Genomic DNA, 14752 nt, shown 5'->3' on the forward strand with positions numbered 1-14752 from the left:
CTTACTGATTGCTTTGCTTCTTCAGAGATTTAGCTGTTTGAATAATTTGTCCAATTTTGATTGGGTATTGTTTAAAAAGTAATTTGTCAGCAATTCTTGCCTGTTGGGGACATTAATTCTTTGTGCACTGTATGTTTTACAAGTATTGTCTTCCTACTTATGAAAACTTTCATTTGTTTTATGAAGCATATTTTGACATAAAGAATATCAAAAATGTTACTATAGTCAAATTTGTTCATTTTCTCTCTTTATAGCTTTTGAGTCCCCTGTCTTGCTTAGAAAGAATTATCTTAAGATTTGTGGCCAATACAGTTTGTTAATAGCAGTACAAAATAAACACACCTTCCATAACATTCCTTAAACTAAATAAAATAATCATAAACATGTCACTATATTGAATTCAGTTTAGAATAGCTCTATTATAATGATATATGGACACTAACTTGGAGGATTGATTAGCACAGCAAGCAGCAGAAGCATTTACACAAACTGAGCTTTGAAAGAGAAGTTGTTGTCCCTTGGGATTTTTAAAGCAGAGAATTACTGGCAGCCATATTTCTTTTCGCCTTGTGTTTAGGTGTGTGTGTGTGTCCAGGAGGAAAAGGGCCTTTCCTCTCTTCTCAGTTTATTTAACATAAGCAGATCATTGTCTTCTGTGCTGTAGGAGTAGCAGTATTTGTGTGGAGAGATCCATTCAAAAGTCTAGAGTCCCCTTCCCTAATTTCACACTAGCTTTGGGTATTTTTGATTTCATCTCTATTAAAGTCTCCTTCACCCTGCCACTCCCTCCCCCTGCTCCCCAACTTGATCCTGGTCAGCAGCTGTAGCCTTCTGTTTGTCCCGCTGCAGAGCTTATACTCTGGGCTAGAGTCAGTATTTTTGCCTCTAAACTGAAGCCCCTATAGGTGGTCACTGCTGGCAGCTTGAGGCTTTTGGCTTCCTTCAAGTTCTTTCTGATCCAGGAAACTTAATCCAAAGGAGCACAAAAAGTGAATGAGAAAGCTATTTTGAAATATCCAGTTAAGTTCTTATTGAGTATAGTCATCCTATTGTACCATTAAATATAGGTATTATTGATTCTTTCTATTTTTTTGTACCCATTAACCATCCCCAGCTCCCCTGCAACCCCCAAAAACTTTGATTTATTTATTTATTTATTATTATTATACTTTAAGTTTTAGGGTACATGTGCACAATGTGCAGGTTAGTTACATATGTATACATGTGCCATGCTGGTGCGCTGCACCCACTAACTCATCATCTAGCATTAGGTATATCTCCCAATGCTATCCCTCCCCCCTCGCCCCACCCCACAACAGTCCCCAGAGTGTGATGTTCCCCTTCCTGTGTCCATGTGTTCTCATTGTTCAATTCCCACCTATGAGTGAGAATATACAGTGTTTGGTTTTTTGTTCTTGCGATAGTTTACTGAGAATGATGATTTCCAATTTCATCCATGTCCCTACAAAGGACATGAACTCATCATTTTTTATGGCTGCATAGTATTCCATGGTATATATGTGCCACATTTTCTTAATCCAGTCTATCATTGTTGGACATTTGGGTTTGTTCCAAGTCTTTGCTATTGTGAATAATGCCGCAATAAACATACGTGTGCATGTGTCTTTATAGCAGCATGATTTATAGTCCTTTGGGTATATACCCAGTAATGGGATGGCTGGGTCAAATGGTATTTCTAGTTCTAGATCCCTGAGGAATCGCCACACTGACTTTAAAGGCTACAGTAACCAAAACAGCATGGTACTGGTACCAAAACAGAGATATAGATCAATGGAACAGAACAGAGCCCTCAGAAATAATGCCGCATATCTACAACTATCTGATCTTTGACAAGCCTGAGAAAAACAAGCAATGGGGAAAGGATTCCCTATTTAATAAATGGTGCTGGGAAAACTGGCTAGCCATATGTAGAAAGCTGAAACTGGATCCCTTCCTTACACCTTATACAAAAATCAATTCAAGATGGATTAAAGACTTAAACGTTAGACCTAAAACCATAAAAACCCTAGAAGAAAACCTAGGCATTACCATTCAGGACATAGGCATGGGCAAGGACTTCATGTCTAAAACACCAAAAGCAATGGCAACAAAAGCCAAAATTGACAAATGGGATCTAATGAAACTCAAGAGCTTCTGCACAGCAAAAGAAACTACCATCAGAGTGAACAGGCAACCTACAAAATGGGAGAAAATTTTCACAACCTACTCATCTGACAAAGGGCTAATATCCAGAATCTATAATGAACTCCAACAAATTTACAAGAAAAAAACAAACAACCCCATCAAAAAGTGGGCGAAGGTCATGAACAGACACTTCTCAAAAGAAGACATTTATGCAGCCAAAAAACACATGAAAAAATGCTCACCATCACTGGCCATCAGAGAAATGCAAATCAAAACCACAATGAGATACTATCTCACACCAGTTAGAATGGCAATCATTAAAAAGTCAGGAAACAACAGGTGCTGGAGAGGATGTGGAGAAATAGGAACCCCAAAAACTTAAAGAATGTAATTGGATTACTTGTAACTCAAAGGATAAATGCTTGAGGGGATGCATATCTGTATTCTCCATGTTGTGCTTATTTTACATTGCATGCCTGTTTCAAATCATCTCACGTATCCCATAAATATATATACCTACTGTGTACCCACAGAAAAATATTTTTTAAAGGTGAATGAGAAAGGCCATCTTAGGGTTATTGACAAGTTACCCAAACACAATTTCCTTTTATGTTAAGAAACTAGGGTGGTTCTCAGGAGTCTGAAATGAAGACTCATTCACTGGGAAGTGACACATGGGTAATTTTCTTTTCCAAAATTCTTCTCCTGACCACATCCTAGTGAAAATCTTCCCTGACCATCTCGTTTCTGAAACTACTCTCCCTGTGTTGGACACAATTCACAATATATTCTTTTTTTTCCCCCACTTCCATGGAGTTCCAATAAGGACAGCAATAGACAGCCATCATGGTATGATAGCTGGAGTCTAGTCAGTATGAGGCCAGCTCTCAGATCTACTATTTATGAAGTCAGGCCACTTAATCTGTTTCCCACTTAACCTGGAAACCTGTTCCCACTTAACACAAGAAATATTATCATAAATCTTAACTTGCAGGATTGTCATCAGGATTACTGATAATGTATAAAAATACATTATCTATAATAGTATAATCTATACTATTATAAATCTATATAATAGTATAGATTTATAATACTATAATATATATAATATATAATATAATAATAGATTTATATAGATAATAGTATAATCTATACTATTATAAATATATAATAGTATTTGACACATTGTCAAATCCTCAAGAAGATGGTAAATTAATGTACTATATTTGTTTAGAATGTCATAATCAATATATAGGGACCAGGCTATAAGAGACCTCCAGGGCATATCATTGCCATCCCAGGACTCCCAGAGAGGAAATATGTAGAGTAAGGTTCAAACTGTGTTTCTGGGATACATTTCTATATTACATGACTTATTCTCACTGGTCTGCATCACCAAAAGTGTACTTGCTCTCAATTAATGAAGAGAAATTAATTTTGACTTATTCTACTATAGGACTTATACATTTACCTGAATCTAGAAATCAGAAAAAGGAGTATGCTAGAGTTTTTGTAAGCTTTCTTGTGACTTTTATGATATCTTTATGGGTGGGATTTTAGGAGGGAAAAATTATCACTTGAACTTCAAATTATAAGTCTAAGACTTCAGTTCTCAATTCTGAAACTTAGTAGAAATTTTCAATCAAATTTCAGTGCAGAGTCCTTTGCCCAAACTAACATCAGGCCAAATGTAAAAAGGGAAAGAAAATAAGGTATCAATAATAATTATTCAGACATATATCATATGACTCATTTCCTAAAAGGATCTATATGTTCCTTTGTCCAAGATCAATTCCCAAATTTTACACCCCTAAAAAAATTCAGAAATCAAATAAACAGTGTTCTTTCAGCACTTCTCTAAGCCCTCAACAGAAGCCTAGATCCTACTCCTGCTCTTCCAAGAAAAGACCTCCTGAATGTTATATTAAAGATGCTTTGCCAGTGTTATCCTTACATTTTGGCCTCTACGAGACTGATCATTTTATTTTAATTGTTTGATCCTTAGCTGTAATTAGTACTACCAGCTGTGCCCTCTCCTGGGCTTTCTTGACATAGCTAAGCCCATATGAACACTAATTAGAGACACTGGGATTGATCACATTATCTCTCCTACATAGTTTCTGCCCTTGAAATGATCAGTTATTGCATATAAATACCCCATTACAGCGATGGGGTAGAGAGAGAGTACAGATGAATATGGCGTGCTTCACTATTTCTTCTTACAGGATGCAAATTTCTAGATTAAATGATCTGACAAGTCTAACATGCTCAATAGAGGACATAACCTAGGACTAGTCTGTCTCACTTTACATTTTCCAGAGTTTATCGGTAGTTGATACTATTATTTAACCTCAGTATTACATATTCTTACTAGTTTTTAAAATGTTTAGGGATAATACCACAATTTTTTTTTTTTACCAGGGGTTTTCCAATCTCCAAGGTAGCTTAATGCTTTCATGTTGAAGGTTTTCAAATAGATTAATATAGATTTATATGTACAAATGTTCTCTTGTAATTCTAAATTATTTGTTTTGTGTTACTGTTTTTGCCATTCTCCAGGTTTATAGTTTATAATTCCTTACTTCCATTTTCAAAGTTTTCTTTGTTCCAATTGTAACTTTTAACTTAGTAATTAACTCATATTCGTCCCTGGCTAGCAAGTAATGTGTTTAAGGCAGGCTTCTTCTCTGAGTGTGTATATCAAAAGATTTTGAGTTATAGCTATTTTCCATTTTAATAGAAGATATAGTCTTTGTTTTTGTTCATTTGGAATTCACTGAGGTTTTCTTTGTGGCTTAACGTATTATAATTTTTATAAATGTCCAATATGTAATTGAAAAAATAAACATATATTCTCCTTCTGCATTTGCATATTTAATATTTTCCTTTATTTATATAAACCTAACTAATTATACTTGCCTATTTAATCTATCAAATACGAACATTCCCATTATAGTTATGCCTCTTTTCTAGTATAGGACATTTTATTTTATAACTTTGAAAACTTAGTTCTGATGGTAATTGCCAGAATGTTCCCACTGTAACTTTGCTATATTTATCTTTGAAGTTAATTAACAATTTGTGGAGAGATTCTTTGAGACTATCATGCTTCTCATCAAACTTCTTACTGTTACTTTTTTCTCAACATTGATAATTTCCTCCCTCCATTATTTCTTTTTATATTTATTACCTGGCATTCTACTATAAGAAAAAATTTTTTCTTGCTTCATTAATTAATATTTCTGTAGGTTCATGGGTTATTATTTTATTCAATAGGTTATAAACTATTGTTATCATTCTTTGTTTTGCTACCCTGTATTTGGCCAGTGAAAGCCTCTGGGAAATACAGGTGGCTCTTGTATGTTTTTGATATCTCTTCATCATTCTACGAGTACCTCCTTGTATCTTGTCAGATATCAAGATGTGAAACCATTTTTTTGGTATGTAAAGGCTCATGAAAATGTCTCTTTATGTGGAGGTAAATTCTCTTTTAATTTCATAACATCTATATACTTTTGGTAAATAGAGTTTTTTTTTTATTGTTGCCAATAGCCATATTTCTTCTTAACATTTTGGCTCCTTTGGTTTTTAGAGTAATATTCAAAAGGCAAGCACTAGTCAGGGTAGCGGAATCTTAGGAAATGTTAATGTCTTGTGACATTACGAAAAATGGTTCTAGTGAGTATAGAAGACAATTCAGTGAAGGAAACTTTCATCAATATTTTAAAATGAAAACTGAAGGCACAAAAAGTTGCTAAAAAAGCAAAATAATCATTAATTGATTCAGCTGGTAATTGAATCAGTTGAATTGATTCAGAGGATTATGTATGTAAAGTAGTAAATAAGTATATAGATGTTCAAATAAAATGGATCTGAATTTGAGTCCTAGCTCCACCACTTACTAGCTGATAACCCTGCAGATTTTATTTAAAATCTCTGAACTTCAGCATTCCCATTTGTGTAATTACCATAGTATGTTATCAAACTCATAGGTCTGTTGTGATGATTAAATAATACAATGTAAATAAAGTGCTTAAACCAATGTCTAGTACATGGTGAGTGTTCCATAAATACTAACTCTTATAATCACTTTTATTATTGTTAATAAATTAAAAAATTAAAGTAATTGGTTGTTTACTTAACTTTGCTTTCTTTCATTCATTTAGTCATCAAATTTATGTTGAGCTCCTTTGTTCCAGCCTATGTGCTCAGTCCTAGAGAGAACATCAGTGAACAAAACAGACATGACTCCCATTTTCACAGAGTTCACAGCGAAGTATTGAGGAAAAATAATTGAATCCTTCTTAAGTTTTTAAAAAGTAAATTAAAACATCTATAAAAATGCACAAAATATGAACATACTATAATTATTATAACAATCCTCATGTAAACACCTTCTACGTCAAGAAATAGCAAGCACAGTATTAGAACCCAGAAGCCCTGTGAGCCCCTTATCTATCTTATTTCTTTCCTCCCTATAACCACTATCCTGAATTTTATGAGAAGAAATGTATTGGCTGTTTGGTTTGTATTATGACTTATATATATGCCCTCTTAAATGATAATGTTAGTTTTGCTTGCTTTTGAATTTTACCTAAGTGCAAGCATACTATACGAACTTTTATCTGCCTTGCTTTATGTGTGTACATCTATAATCGTTTCCTCCCCTAAACATTTTGTCTGTTAAGGTCATCTATATTGTTACTTCTTGTTTTGATTGCTCTAGTTGATGGACATTTGGAACGTTTCTCATTGTTGGCTATTGTGTTAGTCAGAGTTCTCTAGCAGGACAGAACTAATAGGATAGATGTGTATATGAAGGGGAGTTTATTAAAGAGTATTGACTCACACGATCACAAGCTGAAGTCCCACAATAGGCCATCTGCAAGCTGAGGAGCAAGAAAGCCAGTCCGAACCCCCAAACCTCAAAAGTAGGGAAGCCAACAGTGCAGCTTTCAGTCTGTGGCCAAAGGCCAGAGAGCCCCTGGCAAACCACTGGTGTTAAGTCCAAGAGTCCAAAAGCTGAAGAACATGGAAGAACTCTGATGTTCGAGGGCAAGAAGCATTCAGCACAGGAGAAAGATGAAAGCTGGAGGACACAGCAAGCCTGCTCTTTCAACCTTCTGCCTGCTTTTTGTAGCCCCACTGTCAGCTGAGAAAAAAGGCAGACCCACCCTTAATCTGCGAAGAGGCAGACACACTCAGATTAAGGGTGAGTTTGCATCTCCCAGTCCACTGACTCAAATGTTAATCTCTTTTGGCAACACCCTCACAGAAACACCCAAAAATAATACTTTGCATCCTTTAATTCAATCAAGTTGATACTTAATATTAACCATCACAGCTACTATAAACTATGCTGCTCTGAACTTTCAGGTACATATCTCTTGGATATAATTATGCTTACTTCCTTTCGGTATACTCAGAAGTGGAATTGTTGGGGTCATATGGCAGACATATCTTCATACTTAGTAGATAATGGCAAATATATTTTTGAAGTAGTTGTCGCAATATATACTAACATTAGTGGTTTATCATGTTTTATTTAAGAAAATAAAGAATCAGAGAAGAAGCCTACCAAATAAATCACTCAGGGAATGAAGTGGTGCCTTTTATGGTTTATGTTTATACTTGCTCCCTTTTCTTTTTTTTTTAAAATAATGTAACCTAGAGATACAATGTGCTTTTGTCCAGATTTAACTTTGACATAAACATGTCAGTACCCTTTGTATTTCCTGAGGCTTCTTTCTTTGCTAGATTGGCTGTGACATAGGAAGCCATTTACTCAGTGCCTCCGCTCTCTGTTGGGCTACTTGTTCACCTACCTTAATTCTTTGAATAAAGTATAGAGAAGGGAAGATGAAAGGATGTGAAAGAGGGAAGAGAAGAGAAAGAAGAGACACAAGGAGATGTTTCTTTTCAGTGGTAAAGTTTTTCTGCTAATCAAAACTAGGTAATAAAAGTGTTTGCCAAGTGTCCAAAGTTTTGAGAGTCATCATAGCCAGACTATAGGGTCTTACCCTTTCCACTGAGGTATTAACATGGAGTCCCTTTGGACTTTTAATCTCCCTGTTTAGTCCTGAGAGTAATGCTAACTGCTGTAACAAATCAGCCTGCACATTTTAGTCATCTCAATTAGGTGGCTTATGTTTCTGAACATCTGCAACTGGGCGACACTTGTGTCACTAGGTTTTTACTTCACTTAAGGAAGGTTTCCAATTTTAATTTCTCACAACTTTATTCAGTATTTTGAGCTCTCTCTTTACTTATGCCTGCTTTTGGAAATTTTAGGAAATTTTCACAGTTTGAGATCTAGGCTTCTGGACTACAGGGGCTGTTGATTTTATTTACTGTCATGTGCTCTTTGTATGCTGAACAACTTACTCCTGCACTAATCAAAATATGATCGTGTAGCTCCTCGATGTGTGTATCATCAGGTCCCAGTCACTTGGTGTACAGAGGGCAAATTATAATTAGAATCAACATCCTATATTGGCTGGAAGCTCCCACCCCAAACTGCAGAAATAGAGTACGTGTGTGTGTATGTGTGTGTGTGTATGTGTGTTTTCAGAAGAAGAAAGTATACAAAAAAAGGCAATAAAAGGTTACTAAAATATAATTAAATAATTAATTATTATAAATGTAACCATAGTGTCACTGTATTCCTAAAGTGACGGTGAAAACTAAATACACATAAATAAATGTCAAAAAAGATTGATTTTGCCATTATGATATAATTTATTTATTAGAGGCTGATCTTTACTACCCAATAATGTTCAAGTTATTCTTTCCTCCTTAAGTCAGCAGATTTGTAGTTTTGATTTCGGATGCTTAGGATACGTGGAAGCAAAATGCTTCTCTTTCTCTATCTCTCTCTTTCTCTCTCTGTGTGTGTGTGTGTGTGTGTGTGTGTGTGTGTGTGTGTGTTTGTGTATTTAAGTGCTTGGGCACAGCCTACATATGAGTGGTTATACACAGTGAGATATCATTTAAAAATTCTTTTAGATGTTGATTGAGCAATAATAACCAAAATAACCTTGAAAAATGTTTCTTGTACAATGGGACTATGAACATAATTTATTTATGTATCTCAGAACATACTCAGTTTCTATTATAATTAATATTCAGCAATTATGAGATAAGGGAAATGAGTTTCTAGAGTCTGAACAACTGGCACAAAAAATATTGTTTGTTATTTTTCATAAAATGGTAAAAACATAAAATTTTGCTTTTATAGTTAAATGTTATAGCAATGTAGTGTCAACTATAAATTTAAGGCCTTCTGCTTGTAGTTTTCATTTGATTCCAGTAGATGGCATATTTATTTCCTTTATAGGACAACTACATTCTTGTTCTGTTACAGTGAACAGGGAATGAAAAAATCTTAGATTTATCATCTATTGAATGTTTTTTTGACAAATTCTAGCTTTATTTAGTATATAAAAAATTTACTCACAGTAGTGATCATAAACAGATACTTGAGATATGGTGGTTAGGTTCTGCTTGGGAGGTTGAAACAGATCAGGTATGTGCTTACACAATACCTGTAGGGTTATCTTAGGTAAGGGTGTTCTTGGAGGCTAGGTGAAGCTGAAAGGGAATCTTTTTAAACGAGGTAGTAATTTATATAAGTTTCCAGGCATGAAAAGGAATGAAATTGAAGTCGACAGAACAGTGAAAGTCAAAGGCTGAGAAAAATTTGGCAAAGTGTCCAATGAGTGATCAAGTTGTGAACAGTTAACCAGATGGTTGAAAATAAGGACATTATGGACTGAAGCCCAACTGAGGTCACATCTGGGGTCAAGATGGTTTAGGTCCCAAGTGTATGCACACTGTATTAGTTTTCTATTGCTACTGTAACCAATTACCAAACTGTTGTGGCTTAAAACAACACAAATGTATTATCTTGTAGTTCTGGAGGTTAGAAGTTCAAAATGAGTCTCACTAGGATAAAATCAATGTCAGCAGTACTGTGTTTCTTTCTGGTGGCTCTAAGAATTCATTTCCTTGCCTTTTTCTAGTTTCTCATGCCTGGGATTATAGCTCCCTTCTGTCTTCAAAGCCAGCAGTGGTTTGTTGACTTTTTCTCACACTGCACCACTCTTGACTCATGCCTCCTGCTTTCCTTTTTGACTTAAAAGGTCCCTTGTGATGCCCTTGCATCCACCTGGATATCTCAATATAATCTCCCTGTCTCAGGCCATATGATTAGTAACCTTAATTACCTTAACACATTTGCAACTTTAGTTTCCATTTGCTATGTAATGAAACATAACCACAGGTTCTGGAGACTAGGGCATGGCCATCTGTGAGGTTTTTCCTCTGCTCACCATAGACACTGAGCATATTTCACACTTAAACAGCTGGCGGGGATAAATGTTTTTCTCTAAATAGTAAGACTAAACCAGGCTGGACCAAATAAACATACAATTCTGTAACTACAGCTTGTTTATATAATCTGCAGGTTTGTTCTCTGCACAGTGATGACAACTACAGGTGAAAAAGAACAGGTTTGGGCCACTGATTCTCTTTCAGTTTCTTTCAAAGACAAAGCTTCATTTCTGTAAAAGTCAACATCCCTGCATGTTAAAAACCCTCAGCAAACTGGGCATTGAAGGAACATACCTCGAAATAATGAGAGCCATCTATGACAAACCCACAGCCAACATCATACTAAATGGGCAAAAGCTGGAAGCATTTATCTTAAGAACTGGAACAAAATAAGGATGTCCACTTTCACCACTCCTGTTCAACATAGTACTGGGAGTCCTAGCAAAAGCAATCAGGCAGGGGAAAGAAAGAAAGGGCATCCAAACTGGTAATGTGGTAGTCGAACTATCAGGCAGGGGAAAGAAATAAAGGGCATCCAAACTGGTAATGTGGTAGTCGAACTATCTCTGTTTGCAGAAATTATCATTCTATACGTAGAAAACCCCAAGTCTCTGTCCAAAGGCTCCTAGAGCTCATAAACAACTTCAGCAAAGTTTCAGGATACAAAAATCAATGTACAAAAATCACTAGCATTCTATACACCAATAACATCCAAGCTGAGAGTCAAATCAAGAATGCGATAACATTCACAACTGGCACAAGAGGAATGAAATACTTAGAAATACAGGTAACCAGGGAGGTGAAATATCTCTATATTGAGATTCACATTTCATCTGTTTCTCTTATGTTTCTTTATTCTGTGTCATAGTTTCCCTTGGAAAAAGCAGATTAAGAATCACAGACTTGCTTGTAATTTACCTATTATTTACTTATTACTTTACTTATTTTACTTAATTAGCTCATTAATGTCATTATTAACATATACTTAATATTATATAATTTTTTTTTTTAAGATGGAGTCTCACTCTCTTTCCCAGGCTGGAGTGCAGTGGCACAATCTCAGCTCACTGCAACCTCCGCCTCCTGTGTTCAAGCGATTCTCCTGCCTCAGCCTCCCGGGTAGCTGGGACTACAGGCATATGCCACCATGCCCGGCTAATTTTTTTGTAATTTTAGTAGAGATGGGGTTTCACCATGTAGGTCAGCCTGGTCTCGAACTCCTGACCTTAGGTGATCCACCGCCTCAGCCTCCCAAAGAGCTGGGATTACAGGTGTCAGCCACCGTTTTCAAATTAGATAAATAAGAGAAGCACTGTCATTTTTGGTGTTGACACTTAAAGCCTCAATTCTGATTTTGCTTATAGATTCTTTCAGGTTACAGTGACATTCATAAACTTTGGCTAGTTAATAAATGTTAACAAGTAATATTCCTGTAAATTAATAGAAAGTCAAACAAGTGTTAGCTCATCGCTCATGAAAATCTTCCATTTCAGTAGTTCTCAAAACTACTTCTACATTAAAAATTATCTGGTGAGTTTTAAGAAATATGACACACAAAGTCCACCCTAAACCAATTAATTTCACATCCCTGAGGATAAGGCCTAAACATTGGTATTATATGAAATCTCCCTGGGTGTTTTGGATGTGCAGCCACAGTGAAGGACCGTGTAGTTTTCTCCCCTCTATTTTTCATTCTTTTCTTGTCTGCCTTTTTCTCTTCTTAGTCCAGGCTTGGCTGAAAGATTACCTTTCTCGGTAATAGACAGAGTTAATTGGAAGCCTCTGTTTTTATTGAAGCTGCCAGGCTATATTTCCTGTGGAAAAGCAAATTGGCTTGTTCCTGACAGCCACTGCCTTACCTGTTTCTCTGAATCAACAGATAAATTAAGGTACAAACATATTCAAACAGATAGCAATAGAGTTTTCTCTGCAGGCTCAAAGTGGTTTTAAGTTACTCAAGTGTTTCATATTTATTGATGATAATGTTTTAACAAAGAGGTGCTGAGTTACGATTACCATAAAGCACTGGCAAATCTGCCATTTCAAATTCAAAGTATGGTGCAATGCAAATCATTTGCATTTATCTCTTTATCACCAGCAAGACTTAAACTACTTAGAACTGACTTCATAACTGATTACTATTAGGAACAATGTTTGGACGTAAATAATGTTAAAGGCACCATGAGGTGTCACAAGAATTACGTGCCTCTTGTGTCATGGCATCTCTGAATGCCATTTTAGTTGCAGAGCTTTATGCTCCACAAGTATTTGGTAGATACAGTACAGAAGTGATATAATATTTTTATAGACAATTCTGAATGAGTATAACATCATCTTACAGATTGGAGGAGAAAGACGTTTATTTATCTCACATGTCTGCAGCCAACTATGTAATTTTGTCTTTTCATGCTAGTAGACTTTTGTCTGTCCCCTCCTTGTATAATAATGGATTTGGTCAATATTAAAAAAAATTAGACTATATTATTGTATAAAATTAAATGTTATTTGCAAGTCTTCCTCTGTTGAGGCTTACTGAATTTCTTGCTAATTCAGAGCTCCTTTCTATTTTTATAGCAATGTTCCCAGAGTGAGAGCCTAAGCCGCATTCACATGATACATTGGTCGATGTCTAGGCTTGCCTTGAATGTTCACACTGTGTGCTAACTATAAATTGATTTGAATGTTGAACTACTTACAGGCATACTTCATTTTATTTTGCTTCACTTAATTGTGCTTCACAGATATTGCATTTTTAAAATTAATTAAAGGCCATGGCAACCCTGGCATGGCATTCAGCCAGTCTATCAGGACCATTTTTCCAATAGCATGTACCCACTTTGTATCTCTGTGTCACATTTTCATAATTCATGCAATATTTCAAACTTTTTAAAACATTATTCTATCTCATGGTGATCTGTGGTCAGTGATCTTCAGTGTTACTGTTGTAATTGTTTTGGGGCTCCATGAACTGTGCCCATATAAGACAGAGAACTTAATAAATGTTATGTATGTTCTGACTGCTCCACTGGCCAGCTGTTCCCCCATGTCTCTCTATCTCCTCAGTCCTCTCTATGTCCTGAGGCCCAACAATGATGAAATTGGGTCAATGAATAATTAGAGGCCCTACAATGGCCTTTAATTGTTCACAGGAAAGGAATTGTCATACATCTCTCACATACAATCAGAAGCTAGACATGATTAAGCTTAGTGAGAAAAGCATGCCAAAAGTTGAGATAGGCCAAAAGCTGGGCCTCTTGTGCCATACTGTTAGCAAAATTGTGGTGGCAAAGGAAATCTTCTTGAAGAAAATTAAAAGTGCTACACCAGTGAACACACAAATGATAAGAAAGTGATAACAACTTTTGCTATTTCAGTGAAATTGCTAATAGAATATTTTAGTGGTCTGGATAGAAGATCAAACCAGCCGCTACACTCCCTTAAGCCAAAGCCTAATCTGGAGCAAGGCACCAACTCTTCAATTCTATCGAGGCTGCAAGAGGTGAGGAAGCTGCAGAAGAAAACTTTGAAGGTAGCAAATGTTAGTTCATGAGGTTTAAGAAAATAACCTGTCTTCATAACATGAAAGTACAAGATGATGGAGCAAGTGTGAAGTAGAAGCTTCAGCAAGTTATTCAAAAGATCTAGCTAAGATAATTGATGAAGGTAGCTACACTAAACAACAACCACCAGCCTGATCAGTCAGCAGCCATCACATAAATCCTCCACCAACAAAAAGATGATGACTTCTTGAAGCTCAGATGGTAATTAGCATTTTTAGTAAGCAAGTATTTTTAAATTAAGGTGTATGCATTTCTCGTTAAGATATAATGTTATTGCACACTTAATAGACAGACTAGAGTATAGTTAAATGTAACTTTTATATGCAATGGGAAACCAAAAAATTTGTGCGACCTTCTTTATTGTAATATTCACTTCATTGTGGTGGCCTCAAACTGAACTCACAATATTTCCAAGGTATGCTTGTTCTTTCACAGGAAATACATCTGACTGGAGTCCATAATGCCTGTGGACCTCCAGAGCTAAAACATCAAAGCTACAGTGAAAGAGTGGTCTTTTCTTCACTGCTGTACCCTCAAAGAAGGGACTTATCCTGAGGAAAGGGAGAGCTGAGGTGCACCATTGTAGAATGAGACATCCTGTTGCTGAGACAATGGGAGTGTCGTCCAGCCTCCACACTGGTGTTGAAGCCAAAACTGCACCAACAAATTTAAACTTAAGGAAAACTTTCTTTCTTTCTTTTTTCTTTCTTTCTTTC

Source organism: Pongo abelii, chromosome 13, assembly GCF_028885655.2.
Source record: "Pongo abelii isolate AG06213 chromosome 13, NHGRI_mPonAbe1-v2.0_pri, whole genome shotgun sequence".
Lineage (NCBI taxonomy): Eukaryota > Metazoa > Chordata > Mammalia > Primates > Hominidae > Pongo > Pongo abelii.